The sequence below is a fragment of the Grammomys surdaster genome, unplaced genomic scaffold (assembly GCF_004785775.1).
Source record: "Grammomys surdaster isolate TR1022 unplaced genomic scaffold, NIH_TR_1.0 126197, whole genome shotgun sequence".
In the NCBI taxonomy this organism is placed as follows: Eukaryota; Metazoa; Chordata; class Mammalia; order Rodentia; family Muridae; genus Grammomys; species Grammomys surdaster.
In genome coordinates, this window is record NW_021621002.1 from 813,353 (window position 1) to 828,144 (window position 14,792).

Below are 14,792 nucleotides of genomic sequence, written 5' to 3' on the forward strand. Positions count from 1 at the left end.
AGAGAGAGAGAGAGAGAGAGAGAGAGAGAGAGAGAGAGAGAGAGAGAGAGAGAGAGAGAGAGAGAGAGAGAGAGAGAGAGAGAGAATTTTATGAAGAGTCAGAAAGTCATGGAAGGTGTTTGGCAGGTCCTAGCAAGAAAGGATGCCCATATAATGACTTTCTAAACAGTCTTTCATTTCAGGGAAAGGAGGCCAAGTTCAGCTTTTGAATCTCTATGGTTGTACCTAATGACTTATTACCCTCTTGATTTGGAGGTAATTTTGTCAAGTTCTAATATTGTCAGGCTCTTCCATGTCCCCGATGGGATGACAAAGGCCAGTTATGGAAGATGATTTTAGCTAATGAGCTGGAGCAAGGCTCTAAACTGAAGCTTTTTCCAATTTATTCCCAGTACATCCTTACCAGTTTTTGACAAATGAGATGAGTTTGAATAATTAGACTCTCCAGACCATCCTACTTTCACTGGTAGAATTAGTCAAGTCTTCTGAGTCTTTCAATGACAAAGGAGAAAAGAAAAATAAGCCTGAAAGGAAATAACCCCATTTTTCCTGGGTTAAAGAATTATGAAGAATTATTTTCTTCCTCTTATTAATGTTTCATTTTAAAAAAGTTCTTTAATATTCATACATGTATATGCTGTATTGATATCAAATCTACCGTGATTCAATGCAATTTCTAACCTCTCCCCCACCACTTCGTCCTTCCAACTTCATGTGTGTTTTTCCTTACTCATACGTACATTCTCTCTCTCTCCATTGACTCATTTAGTACAGCCTTCCTGTGCATAGGTATAGGAGCACCTACTGGAGTGTGGGTAGCCTCTCAGGGCCTGTATTCTTAAGAATGATGACTCTCCCAGGAGCCACAAGTTGCCAATAGTTTCTCAGATAGAGATGGGACTTTGTGGACTTCTCCCCACATCCCTGTTGGGATTTTGGGCTGGATTGATTTTGTGTTTGTCTCATGAATGCATTCCCTGCTTTGTGAGTTCTCATGTGCAACACCGCTTTGCTACAGATATCTATTCTCTGTGGTGAATCTTTCCGACTCTTCTTCCATGATTATCCCTGAGTCTCGGGTGATATAGCTGCCCCACTTATTGCTGAGCATTCTAGGGTCTCTTATTCTTGAATGTTGTTTGATTGTATGTCTCTGTGTTAATTGCCATCGATACTGCAAAACGATAGAACATCAGCTTCTATGATGAGGCTGAGGAATGGACTCTTCTATGGTTGCACACACCTTTAGTCCCAGCATGTGGGAGACAGAATCAGGAAGATCTCTGCGAATTCAAGGCCAGAATGGTTTGCATAGTGAGTTCTAGGCCAGAGCTACACAGTGAGCCCTATCTCACAAAATATAAGAACTTAGGGGTCAGTTTATTACTATGTCCATTTTTCAGAATAACAATAATACTAGTTTTTTTCTAAGGGCCTATGACCTAGCCAGTCATCAGGTTTTGGCTCATCTAATGGTACCAGGCCTAGATTCTTGTTTTGTTATTGTTGTTTCGTTTCCCTTTTCCCCCCCTACAACCTGATCTTATGGCAACATTTTCTCAATTGATAGTTCCCTCTTCCCAAACTTGTGCCATCTAGTTTGTGTCAAGTTGACACAAAACTAGCCAATACAAGCTCAAACCTGAAACAACCAAAAACATCAACAGTTGAGAGACGAAATCAAAGGTGGTATAGTCACCCAGAGGAGGGCAATCCTGGGCAATACAATATGTTCATATTCTAAACATGAATGTGTCTCACAGACATTGAGTCTGAGAGACAGAGGTAGGATCGGAAGAAGAAACATTGCATGGTTCCTTGTATATCATTTCAAAACAGAGGAAATGAATGGATGGCGGTAGAAGCCTGGCATCTAGCCTTGGGGTGATTGTGAGGGCCTAAGGCAGGGGTTATGGGGGCCTCCTGATCTATGTGGTTGTCGGACTAGAGCTGAGTGTGGTTAGGGTTGTGAAAAATTAATCAAGTCGTGTACTTTGGATTCAGAGACTTTTACATGAATTTGTTATGCTTCAACAAGCAGTTTCTTTGAAAAAGACAAAACAAACAAAGAGCGAGAGACTGGCAGTAGTCCACAAAGAAATAAATTTGTCTTGAGCAAAGCCGATAGCAGCGGGACCAGCCAGAACCTGGCAGCCAGCCAAATCTATGGGTACTGTGTGTGAAGACTGAGTCAACCACATGTGGAAAGTACCTCTTTAAAAAATCACGTTGCTTATTATTGAATGTGTGCAGACTTTTTCCTCATCATTCTCTAAATAATATGATATTATTTGCACGATATTTACATTATCTTAGCTATTTTTTCCAGCACCTGGGATTTAACTCAGAGCTTCATATACTCTAGGAAGGTGCTCTTTCACTGAGACACATCACAACCTCATATTTATCCACTCCGTAACCCAGGTATATCTTAGTCTTGTGATCCTCCTGTCTCAGTCTCCCAAGGAACTGAGATAGCAGGCCAGTATAGGTTATATGTGAACTCCTGTATGGCATTTTATTCAAGGGACTTGAATATCTATAGGTTTTCTCTTCCTGGTATCATTCTTCCTGCAGAGGGAAGGCTGATTGATGAGTCATGTACATGTATGGTGTATGCGTGTCTCATGTCTGGGCAAGGTTAGGTGAGTAAGAATGAAGATGGCTTCTAGGTACTTTTACCATAACGTTAGGGTACAGTTGTGAGATAGCTAAGGTTCTAATAGATCTCATTAGTGCATGGCACATCATCTATGTTTGCTTTAGATCTGTTACCCAATTGAGACCATCCCGTGGGTATCTTGTCCCTTTCTTTTCTCTGCATCCTTCCCTTCCCTTCCCTTCCCTTCTTCACAGCAGGACACTGGGTGCGATTGCACCTGATTTAGATGTCCTCTTAAGTGCCTTTTACCTACAGCTGCCCATGCACTGGTTCTGTGCCAGTGTGTGGCAACATTCACCCAATGGTTGCCTACGCTCTTTCAGTGTCTCTCCTCTTTTCATTTCTTTGTAAACTCACTCTGCTCAGTGTTTTGTTTTCTGCAGAAACTGTACTTGTTATAGTACCAGATGACCTGGTCACTGCGGGATCCAGTAGGCAATTATTAGTCCTCTTGCTGTTAGATCTGCCATGAGTGTTTGGTATAGTTGAACCACTTCCCTTCTTCACTTGGTCTCTTGGATCCTCACTGACTGCTTACAGTCTCCTTATCACATCGTTTCTCTTCTCCAGATCTTGTAGTCCTGTGCACGTCCTAAAGTGGTTCTCAACCTGTGGGTCACGACACGGGAGTCACACACGCAGATATCAGATATCTTGTGTATCAGATATTTACATTGTGATTCCTAACAGTAGCAAAATGACAGTTATGTAGTAGCAACAAAATAGTTTTATGATTGTGCGTCCCCACAACATGAGGAACTGTATCAAGGGGTTATAGTATTAGGAAAGTTGAGAAGCACTGCTCTAGTGTTTAGTCTTTGGTCTTCGCTTGTTTGGGGATATGTGTGTGTGTGACTGTGTGCATACATGGGTGTGAGTGTACAAGTACCTTTGTGCACATATACATGGAGTCCAGAAGTTGATATTGGGAGTCTTCCTCTGTTACTCTCCACTTTATTTTACTTTTTGACGGAGTCTCTTATTGAACTCATATCCCTCTGATTGATTGGTTGGCCAGCAAGATTATGGGACTCCATTTGCCTATGCTCCCACAGTACTAGGATTGTAGACATTTGCCACCATACTCAGCTTTTTCTGTGGGTGCTGGAGTCTGAACTCAGGTCCTGATGCTTGTTCGGCAGGCACTTTGCCAGTGGAGCCATCACTCCAGTCCATAGACCTCGGTCCTTTGTTCTATTTCTGCATACATATTTCTCTTAGTGTGATGACTTTCAGAACTATCTAAATCTAGGTTCTGGTGACTAGTTATATCCCTAGCCTAGAACTTTTTCCCATACCCAGACTTGTGGATGCAGCTCCCTGTTAAACATTGGAGGATGTCTGTTGTAGTAAATTTTTAATCTCGGTCAGGGGTTCTACCCTACCTTGGTTATTCAGTTCCCAGATAAAAGGTACACAACTTTTATATTTATAAGCCTTAATTAGCACTAGCACTGGGCAGATATCTACCTTCTAAGCTATTAGAATTTATTTTTGCTTTAGTAACTCTGAGTTATAACTTGCCATGCTTCATCTGGGAAGCTCTTAACTCCAATTGGCCAGCCCTTCTGGCCATATTTTCATGATTCTTACCGTATGTTGTCTAGTTCTTTTCTTCTCTCTCTTCTCCTCATGGTTCTCTCCAGACCCCAAGCCTGGGAACCAAAAAACTCCACCTATCTCTTTTCTGTCTAGATATAGGCTGTAGAGATCTTTATTCACCAATCAGGGATAACTTGGGGTCAAGTTTACATAGTGTCACTTGGGTCTATGTGTGGATTCTCTTGCCCCTGGGGGCAACTAGGCTGTGTGAGTCAGTATTTAGATTTACAACACATAGCACAAGACCAAACCTAAACAATGTCTGATATATGAATGTCTAAATGACAGTTTTTCTTGACTCTATGATAAGCAGAACTTCTGCTTCATGTTCCCAGAGCTTGGTTACTCTATGGTTTTTGTCAATTCACTTTTGGCGATTCCATCCTTCTTCTCTCTCAGGCTAAAATTTTTGAAGTCATCCTTGATTTCTCTTTTTTCTCTTCTAGCCATATCTGACCTATCAGCATATCCTGTTGCCTCTTCCTTCCAGTTACAATTACAGTCTATGGCCATAGCATTCGAATGTGCCTAATATTATCTATTATAATGACAGTCTAATGACCTCCCTTCATCTTGGCTCTTCCTCTCTGATCTTGTCTGAGTTATTGTAGTCACTTTCTAAATGATCAGTTCTTAGCCAAGCAGTCTGCTATGTCATATTTTCTCCCCTTTGGGCTCTAAGCCCTTCTGGGTTTCCCTATTTTGCCCAGAATGAAGGCAAGATTTGCATGGTTGTATATTCTGTCTCCTCCTAGGTTGCCTTCCTACTCATGGATCTGAGTCATTGACTTGGATTGAGTGCACCCTGGAAACTGGTAATCATACTATTGGGAGTTTTTAAAGATAATTGGCATGACGGGGAATGGTGAAGACCTGCCTTGAATGTGGGCTGGTTAGAAATACCATAGAAAGCAGAAGGGAGAGCTTGCTTGACTCCTCTTGGATAACAGTGATTTTTATTTTTATTTTTTTTACATTATCATCATTTCTGGTGGAGATCAGATTTCAGATTCTTCAGGTTTTGAATTTGGACTTGCAGAACCACCTCTCCAGGGGACTTCCAGGCAACCAGCTTTTTAAGACTGGAGATGGCTCGTTTATTCTTCTTATACTGAAGTTCCAGCTTCTTGTACTGAGCAGTCACTCACTTTCTTGATTTTCCAGTTCCACTGTGGACTTTCAGCCTCTATTAGTGCAAGCCAATGTAAAAGATTTCCTTTTACAGATTTATATCTGTGCATATAGATATATTCTGTTGGTTCTGTTTGTCTGGAGAACTCTAATATAACTTCTTAGACCAAGAGTTAAAACCAGTAGGAGGTAGATCAGTGTCTGCCTCTATAGATATTTACTGAGGCCTATGGTTTTCTAAGTGTTTGGAGCACATCAGTGTGATGAATTAGACCAAAAGTGCCTGTCCGGCATTAAAAATAAAAGCAAATTATGTGGTTTGTTAGAATGAAATAAGTGTGGAGGGTGCTGGGGGGATTTGTGGGTCTTAATAGGTCAACCTTGATTAGAAGGTGACACTTGAGGGAAGACATGGCGGAGGGGGGGGGTCAGCACTGCAGGGAGTGATGGAAATCACTTTGCAGGCATGGGGCATGCTGGGAATTGAGCAACAGCAGTATGGTGCAGGTGATACAGGCTGAAGCTTGTGAGTGCTTGTGAGTAGATGGTGTTACCACAGTCAATGGTGGCAGTGTGACCACAGTTAAGCAAAAGAAAGATCAAAGTGGTGTACTCTTGGGGTAGTCATGTAGAGCTGTGCTTCTCTGTTCTGACAAGAAAGCTCAGTGGTTGCTTGAGTTTAGGGAGTGCCTTAGAACTTCTCAGAGAACTCCTGGGTCTCAACACTTTGCAGAGTTCCATGGTAAGGACTGTGTGCTGTGGTTTAGTTCAGCATTTAATTAAGCTGAGTTGTGGAATCCTTCTCTGCTCTTTGTTTTCAGTAGGATGTCCAGTCAACTTCCAAAAAGCCACAGTCTTAGAAATGCTTATGCAGACAGGCTGGAACTATCCAGTTTGGGAAGAATGAACTGGGTTCACCTTGGAAACAGCATGTTTTGAGGAACTGGAAGCCTTATTGGTAGGGGATGAAGAGTTCTGGATTCTAAATACTATTAGAAGGAAATGGGGCTGGATCTAGGGTCAAGTAATTGTTAATAAGACATTTATTCTGTGTTCTCCATGTGTGTCAGGTCATGTGTCAAGCTCTTTCTGTGAGGGAGCAGAGAGTGAGTGATGTCCACTTTGCAGACTTTAGGATCTAGTGAAAGTAGTTTGTGTTCTAGGCTAATGAGTCGGCAAGGCTGGGCTTCGACATAGCTATATGGACTTTGAATTCCATGTACTTTACAAAATACTACTCTTTTTTTGAAATTTATTTCTGACCATTTAGAGAAGCATTTTTATATAAGCAGGTAGCAGGGCAGATTGATTCATGGACTGTTGATATTTGCTAATTCTTACCTATGATCAGCTCCCAAGTGGAGCTCACAGCCTGCCTGGGAACAGGTGCCTGGATAGCTGCACTGTGTCCTGTCAGAGATCACTGTGGGTGCTTTGGGCTGTTGTGCTGGGACAAGGATTTGGATGGGCTATGAGGGAGAGCTGACATTAGGGCTCCTACAAGGTTGGGGCAGATATAGACCTTCAACCAGCTAGGAAGTCAGTGATGGTTTAGACAGTAGCTTGAATCTCTCTCTCTGTTAGACAACATTCACTTTAGAATTACTTTCTTACCTTTCATTGTCTAACATAGAGCAGTCTTTGTGAGGAGCAAGAGTGTAGGCTAGGCAGTAAGCATCACTCCTCCATGGCCTCTGCATCAGTTCCTGCCCTGACTCCTTCCCTCAGTGATAAAGTGTGACCGTAAGCTATAAGCTGAAATAAACACTTTCTGCCTTAAGTTGCTTTAGTTGTGGTGTTTATCACAATAACAGAAAGAAAACTAAGACAGGAGACAATTCAGTTTACTGTTTGTGAGGAATGGGGCTGATAGTAAGACAGTTCACCTTAGAAAGCAAGGATTAAGTAGGTTAATATGCACAAAGCACCTGCCTTTAACAAGCAGTCAGTGAATTTGGCCATCATCATTGATCTTTCTATCTTCCCTCTCTTCGTATTGTCAGGTGTGTGTCGTAGATAATACACTTAATATTCACACAAGAGTAACGGTGGAGGCGGAGGGGGAGCAGTCCTTATGGGCTCCGCTAAAGGTATTTTAACAACTGTTGGGATTTTAAATGGGCCTTGTAGAGTTAGTAGCATATGGATAGCTGGGGCGGGTACTTTAGCAAGCATTCATAGAAAGAACTTTGTTCTCTGAAAGTTAGTCCATGTGCTAAATATAGAAGCCAAATGTTAAAAGTAATTAGCATTAAGCTGATTCCCTCTCAAGTTAGTAACAGGCATGCTATCAAAATTCCATTTCTCTCCTTTCTAGTACCTGCAGAAGTGTTACTAAGTGTTTTGCTTTAGGACTTTAATAGATTTTAATTATTGAAAGGTGCACTTGAAGAATAAGCAGGAAGAAGTGAGAAATGTTCTGTGGCTCTCACACATCTGCTCTGGGCTTCTTGGAGAAACCAACAGCCCCCTGACAACATCCTAGCAGCAGCAAGGATTTGGTGATTGTGACCCCAGGTCCCTATCCCCATCCAGGGTCACTTTTTCCTCTGTGAATCATTCTTCCTTTTGGAATGAACCTGCATTGTCCTTTGGCAAATCAAAGGCAACTCTGCATGACTCTGCCTTGCGATTTTGTTAAAACAACATTGTATTGGTATTAGTTTTTTTTCCTTACCATTACTTACTTAATTTATTTACTTTACATCCTGACCACAGTTTCCCTTCCCTTCTCACTTCCCAGTCTCTCCCTCTCACCTCCCCCCCAACCCTACCTCCCTTCTCTTTCTTCTCAGAGTAGGGGAAGATTTCCATGAATATCAACCAGCCTTGGCATATCAAGTTGCCGTAAGACTAGGCATATCTTCTTCTATTGAGAACAGACAAGGCAACTCAGTATGTGAAAGGAATTCAAAAGCAGTCAACAGAGTCAGAGACACCCCCAGCTCCTGCTGTTAGGAGTCCCACATGAAGACTAAGCTGCACATCTGTTCTATATGTGTAGAGAGCCTAGGTCCATCCTGTGTAAGTTCCCTATGAGTTGGGTCTTGGGGTAGAACTATTCCAGACTTTCTGAGAAACTGCCAGATTGATTTCCAAAGTGGTTGTATATGTTTGCACTCCCGCCAGCAATGAAGGAATGTTTCCCTTGCTCCACATTCTTGACAGCATGAGCTGTCACTTAAGTTTTTGATCTTAGCCTCTCTGAAGGGTGTATGATGGAATCTCAGAGTCTTTTTGATAACTAACAATGTTGAACAGTTTTTAGGTGCTCCCCGGCAGTTAGAGATTCCTCAGTTGAAAATTCTGTTTAGATCTGTACTCTATTTTCTTTCTTTCTTTTTTTTTTTAAATTTTATTTTATGTATTCACCATCGCGCTCTTCAGATGCACAAGAAGAGGGTATCAGACCCCATTGCAGATGATTGTAAGCCATCGTGTGGCTGCTGGGAATTGAACTCAGGACCTCTGAAAGAGCAGTCAGTGTTCTTAACTGCTGAGCCATCTCTCTAGCCCCTGTACTCCATTTTCTAATTGTGTTCTTTGGTTTGGTGAGGTCTAATTTCTTGAAAAAAATATATATATATTTCACTCTCTGTCAGATGTAGGGTTGGTGAAGATTATTTCCTATTCTGTAGACTGCCATTTTGTTTGTTTGATGCTGTCCTTTGCCTACAGAAGCTTTTCAGTTTCGTGAGGTCCTGTTTATTAATTGTCGACCTTAGTGCCTTAAATTTTGGTGTTCTGTTCACTAAGTTGCCTCCTGTGGCAATACATTCAAGGCTATTTCCCACTTTCTCTTCTATCAGATTTTTCTTTACAGACTTCAAAAGAACAACTTATTATGGAAAAATAAAAAAAACAGGATAACGAAAACAATCCTGTACAATAAAAGAACTTCTAGAGGTATCACTATCCCCGATTTTAAGCTGTACTAAAGAGAAATAGTAATACAAGCTGTATGGGATTGGTATAGAAATAGATAAGTTGATCAATGGAATCAAATTGAATATCCAGAAGTAAACCCACATACCTATAGACATTTGACTTTTAACAAAGAAGCCAAAACTATAGAATAGAAAATAAAAATCATCTTTAACAAATGTTTCTGGTCTAACTGGATGTAGAAGAATGTAAATTGATCTGTATCTATTATCCTGCCCCAAACTCAAGTCTAGGTGGATCAAAGACTTCAACATACAACTGAATAGACTATTTTTTATTTTTCAACATATGTATTTACATCTTGCCTGAAGTTTCCTCTCCCTCTTTTCTGAGACCCTCGTCTCCCTCTCCTTTTCTTCCCCTGCACCATCCATTTCTCCTCAGTTTCTCTTCAGAGAAGGGCAGGCGGCCTTCCATGGATATCAACCAGTCATGGGCATTAGTTTTATTCGTTTGTTTTTAAAAGTAAGAATATGCACAGCGATTGAAGTTGGCATACTTATCTTTGAAACTTTTATTCTTCTGTCAATGATTAACCATTCCTCGGCTGACAGGAGCTGGGGTTTCCTGAGAAGAGGAATCAGAATTGGACTGTGAGACTTTCTTTTAGTTCTCTCCTCACTGTGAAACATGGCCTCTGGGGCTACACAAAGCTGACTTGAGTTAGACCTGCCACTTTGTCGTTCGAGGCCTAAGCCTGCTGCACGCTTTGGTTTGGACTTTCATGTTTCTCTGCTGTAAACATAGATTGTGACTCTGACTTCACTTGTGCTGAGTCCATGAGGGACAGAGCTCTGAGACTCACTCAGCAGACCTGTGTGCTTAGGACGGGCTCTGAAACTGTTTCCTTCTCCATCCTGACTCCTCAGTGTTTGCCGAGATGCTCAGGGTATTACATGTAGGGTGAGATATTCCTTAAACTTACTTAATTGAGCAGGATGCGTGAAAGCTAGAGTATAGAGAAGACCTTTTTTTGTGCCTGTGTGTAAGAATAAGACTCTGTGTTTGTTGTGGGGAGGGTTGTGCAAGTCAAGTAAATATACAAATTAAACAAGAGAACCCCCGTGTTTAATAAAACCTTGGATATTTGTGACAGAAGCAATATTTGAAACTCAAAATACGCACACAATTTAAGTACACTAAAAATATAGATCGGGTGGTTTCAATGATACACAAACTTTTGCGAATGTTAGACAATGTTACTACGATAAGAATTTGGCAGGCCAAAAGAAAAAAAAAACGTCGGTCTGATAGGCTGGTGAGCTGGTGCTCAGCAAATTCTTGTTCATCCAATGGTCTCAAATCAGCTTGTCTGGTCTCTTTCTATTGTGGCCTGGTGATGAGCAGGAAGCGTGCTGTATGCCAGAGCCATGACGTGTGGGGAGTCACTATCCATTCCATTTATTTTTGGACTTTGGGAGTATTAGAGTACATGATTTATTTCCCTGTACCCATGTCACAGTTACATAAAATCTCTAAAAGATGGTGAGAGAATGGCCTTGTCTTAGTTACTTTTCTAGTGCTGTAAAGTGACACCATGACTAATGCAGCTTATGAAAAAAAGCTTGCTTTCTGTTTCAGGAAGTGAGTCCATGATAGTGGGAAACATGGCAGCAGCAGGCAGGCATGGCACTGGAGCAGTAGCTGAGAGCTTACATTTGATTCACAATTAGGAAGCAAGGGGGAGGATGGGCTTTTGAAACCTACCCCACAGTGACAAACCTCTTCCAGTAAGACCACACTTTAAAATCCTTCCTAAAAAGAATCCACCAACTAGAAAACAAACATTTAAATATATGAACATTTGAGGTCTATTCTCATTCAAATCACCACAAGTTTTTTTTTGTTGTTGTTTCCATTTTTTTTTTAAGACATGTCTGTTGGAACACATTCACTTTAGAATTCCTTTCTTAACTTTTCTGACTGTACACCTAGAAAGGTTGTGGTAAGGAAGACCATGTGTTATAGGTCTGCTGAAAGCCTTGTTCAATTTCTACTGTTTGTGACCTTGGTTGTAAGTTTAATCACTTTATTTATCCCCCTTAAGTTTCCTTGTCCCTTGCCCCTAGAGGCGTTGCAGGTGTGGCTGCTGTGTCACATGGGCATCAGTAGGTGGCAGAGAGGAGAGCGGCTATGACTATGCTCAGTGTTCTGATCTGTGAACATCTGAGTGATTAGTAGTAGCTTAACATATCCTGAAAGAAGCGAGCCTGAGATGTCCATCAGTCTAGCACAAGGGGGCTCAGTCAGGGAGCTAGCCTGAGATGACCAGCAGTCCAGCACCAGACAGGTCTGCACAGGCACCCAGGATGGGGGGAACAAATTGAAGACTAGAAGAACCCCTCCTAGAACTGTGGGACTGTGTAAGGGCATTCTGGGTCATAGCTGGGCAGTTGCCTAGAACTCCAAGACTCCGCATGAGAACCAGCAGGGGTTCGGAGTGCCCCCAAGAACCCAGGGTCCTGAAAAGCAGTCTAGTCTCCATAGAATTATATTGTTCAGTCACTTAGGCCAGACAGCCCCTCCCAAAGTGCACAGTTAGAGCATGTGACTAGAGGCCTCAGGCCCTAGGGATTTACATTCTAATGAAGGCCAGAGGGCAGAGCAAATTAAGCATCCTCCCCAGATCCTTCCCCAATCTTCCCCCTTTCTCCCTCCCTATTTAATTCGGGACTGCCCTGAGTTTTAGGGAGGGGGGTACATCCAAATCCATCCACCATCCGCCATGACAATAAACCTTTCTGGAACCAAGGACTTCCTCGTGTCATTGGGGCCTGCCGCCACCAAAGCCTCCAGGCCGCTGGAACCTTAGATGTTCCTCCTGCATGTGGGACCCGCTGCCCATATTGTGGAAACCCACTGGGACTCCACAGCTGCAGCCCCTTATTTTCCTACATAGAACCACAGGCTCCAGGCTGGAGTGAGCTCAAGACAGACAACTCTCACAAGGGACCACTTGGGTGGGCCAACTGAGGAACAGGGCTCGAGATGACCACTAGACCACCATCATGGGGCCCAGACAGGGAGCTCACCTAAGATGACCACCAGTCCAGGGCTGTACAGGCCTAGGGGAGCTGACCATGCTTGAGATGACCCCTGTCTGGTACCATAATGCACAAGAGGGCATAACACTCTAGAAACCACTCCTAAGACAACCTTAGACACTCAGAGACCCCGGTGCCACTGAGAGGAGCAAGTAAGTGGTGGAGAAATGGAAGAGAAAGAGAAGGGTGTGGAAAGAATGAAGAAAGGCAGAACTGAGACTGGAGGGTAGTGAGGGACAGCCCTATATGAGCAACTAGCAAGGCCACCCAGGACCACTGTGGGTTCCTGGCCAGTGCTGCCACAGGGACCATGTCTGGGTCCATGGCTCTGGAGCAACAGGGGTCTGTTACCACCAAAGGCCAGGCAGCTGTCCCTGGTCTGAACTGTCTCCCAGGGACATGTTCATGTCTGAGAGCCGTGTAAAACTGGCCTCACCTCTCACCTGGGCACTGTGGGAGAGCTAGCCTTAGAGACACGAGAGCAGGAGAGCAGATCTTGTCCCTAGACAGCTACAGGACTTGAGAGAGTGACCTCATACATTTTGGGAGTTGCAGGAGAGCTGGCTATATCCCTTGTCTCCCATGTGGTGGCATGGATGAGGAAGAGATACCTTCCCTTCTCCACTGCCTGTCACCAGCTGCAACAAGTGGGAGACCTGGCCCTGGGGTCATAAGAGCAGACCTGGCCCCTCATCAGCTGCAGCACTCAGGGAGAGCGGACCCTGAACCTTGTCTGGCAGCACAGTAGCTGACCCAGGTAGCTGAGGTGTAGGCAAGGCAGCCCCAAGTGTGAGTGTGGTAGAGCTGGCCCTCGAACTTGTCTGAGGGGGTAGGGTGACATGGGTGAGGAGGAGATGCCCTCCCCTTCCTTACTCCTTGTCACCTACAGCAGGCAGGAGAGCAGACCTGGCAAGGGGTTATCAGAGCAGGAGAGCTATTCCTGCTCCTCACCCACTGTAGCATTCAGGAGAGCAGGTCCTGTATCTCACCTGAGCAGCACAGTAGAGCTGAGCCTACTGTTGGGGTGATGTGTGAGCCAGACCCAAGGATGTGCACATGGGAGAGCCAGCCTTGCCTCTTGTCTGCTGTGTGGTGGACAGAGGTCCCCTCTCCTACCTTTGGCCCTCACCCCTGGCAGCAGGGAGGAGAGCTGACAGGATGCATTCGTGATAGCTTGAGGGCTGTCCTTGCTCCTCACCTGCTGCGCCACTCAGGAGAGCAGGGCCCTGCACCTCACAGCAGCGGGGTGGAGCTGTCCCCGGTTGTGGGAGATATTGGTGAGTCAGCCCTGAGGTTTCAAGAGCAGGAGAGCCATCAGGCTCACCAGCTCAGATACGCCTCAGGCCCAGATTCAGGGCTTTGAGTTGGCTTGCCCCCCAACATCTACTCCATTGAGTGCATGAAGCCGCCAGCCCTTCAGATCTAAAACTACAGGAGGCCCACGACACAGGGCAACAACAGGATATCTGAGAGGAGTCCTAGAGAAGTTACACAGTATTGATAGAGTAACAGAAGCCAGAGGCCTCATACGGGACCAAGGAGTCATTCCAACGAATATAAACAGGTAAAAAAGTGTCGATACAAGGGAGTATTGTGGGACACACTGTACCCCACTACAGCTTCTGCAATGACATTCTTTTCCTCTGTTACAGGAAGGTTGCAAGGGTGGAGCGTGGGTATGTGGGGTGGGGAAGATGAGTAGGAAGGCGGTACATGATATGAATTCACAAAGAACCAATAAAAAGTAAAAAAATAAAATAAAAAAGAAAAAGAAAAGATTGAGTACTTGAAAAACCGTAGTCCTTCTACGCACCAGGTTGTGGCACAGGAGTTTATATGCAGAGCTTGGCCTGCACTTCCACTCTTCCTCCATACCAGTACCCTTGTGATGGAGAAATCTGTGTCACGTGGGAGCATTTCAGAACTTTGGAGGAGGCTCCCTTGACTTCCCTAGCCTGTTCCCTTTTCAGGGATGGCTTGCCACTGCCCACTTGGCGACATTCCTCTTACATACTATGCAGCAGACAAGGGTCTATAACACCAAGAGGATGAAGGCCGCTGCTGTGGGCACACTGGGTACAAGGTCAAAGAGTGTATAGAGGGCCAGCTATGAGGGGGTCTGGGAAAGACAAGTGTCTGGCAGAGGGACTAGTCAGCTGTATTGAACACCTGAGAAAGACCACCATGGGGAGAGCTCTCGCTACCACAGCCGCCCACTGACCCTGTATCTTTTCTCTGCCACAGAGACCGAAGAGTCGAACACTCAGACAGAAGCCACAGAGAAACAGACAGCTGCAGGCGAACAAGGTAAGCAAGCTATGTTTACAAATTCTCCAGATGTCCTTCCTAACTCTGAACGTGAAGCAGCCAGATAGGGTGCAGCAGAACAAGGACTGGAGTCCTTGTCA

The 14,792-nt window shown here is 44.0% G+C and overlaps 1 non-coding gene across 1 annotated transcript; it reads left to right on the top strand.

Annotated features, from left to right (window-relative positions):
- The first annotated feature begins 11,398 nt into the window (after positions 1–11,398).
- LOC114613227 lies at positions 11,399–11,530 on the top strand. The gene has a single exon (XR_003710150.1). It is a non-coding gene; the product is annotated as a small nucleolar RNA SNORA17 (small nucleolar RNA).
- Positions 11,531–14,792: the final 3,262 nt, after the last annotated feature.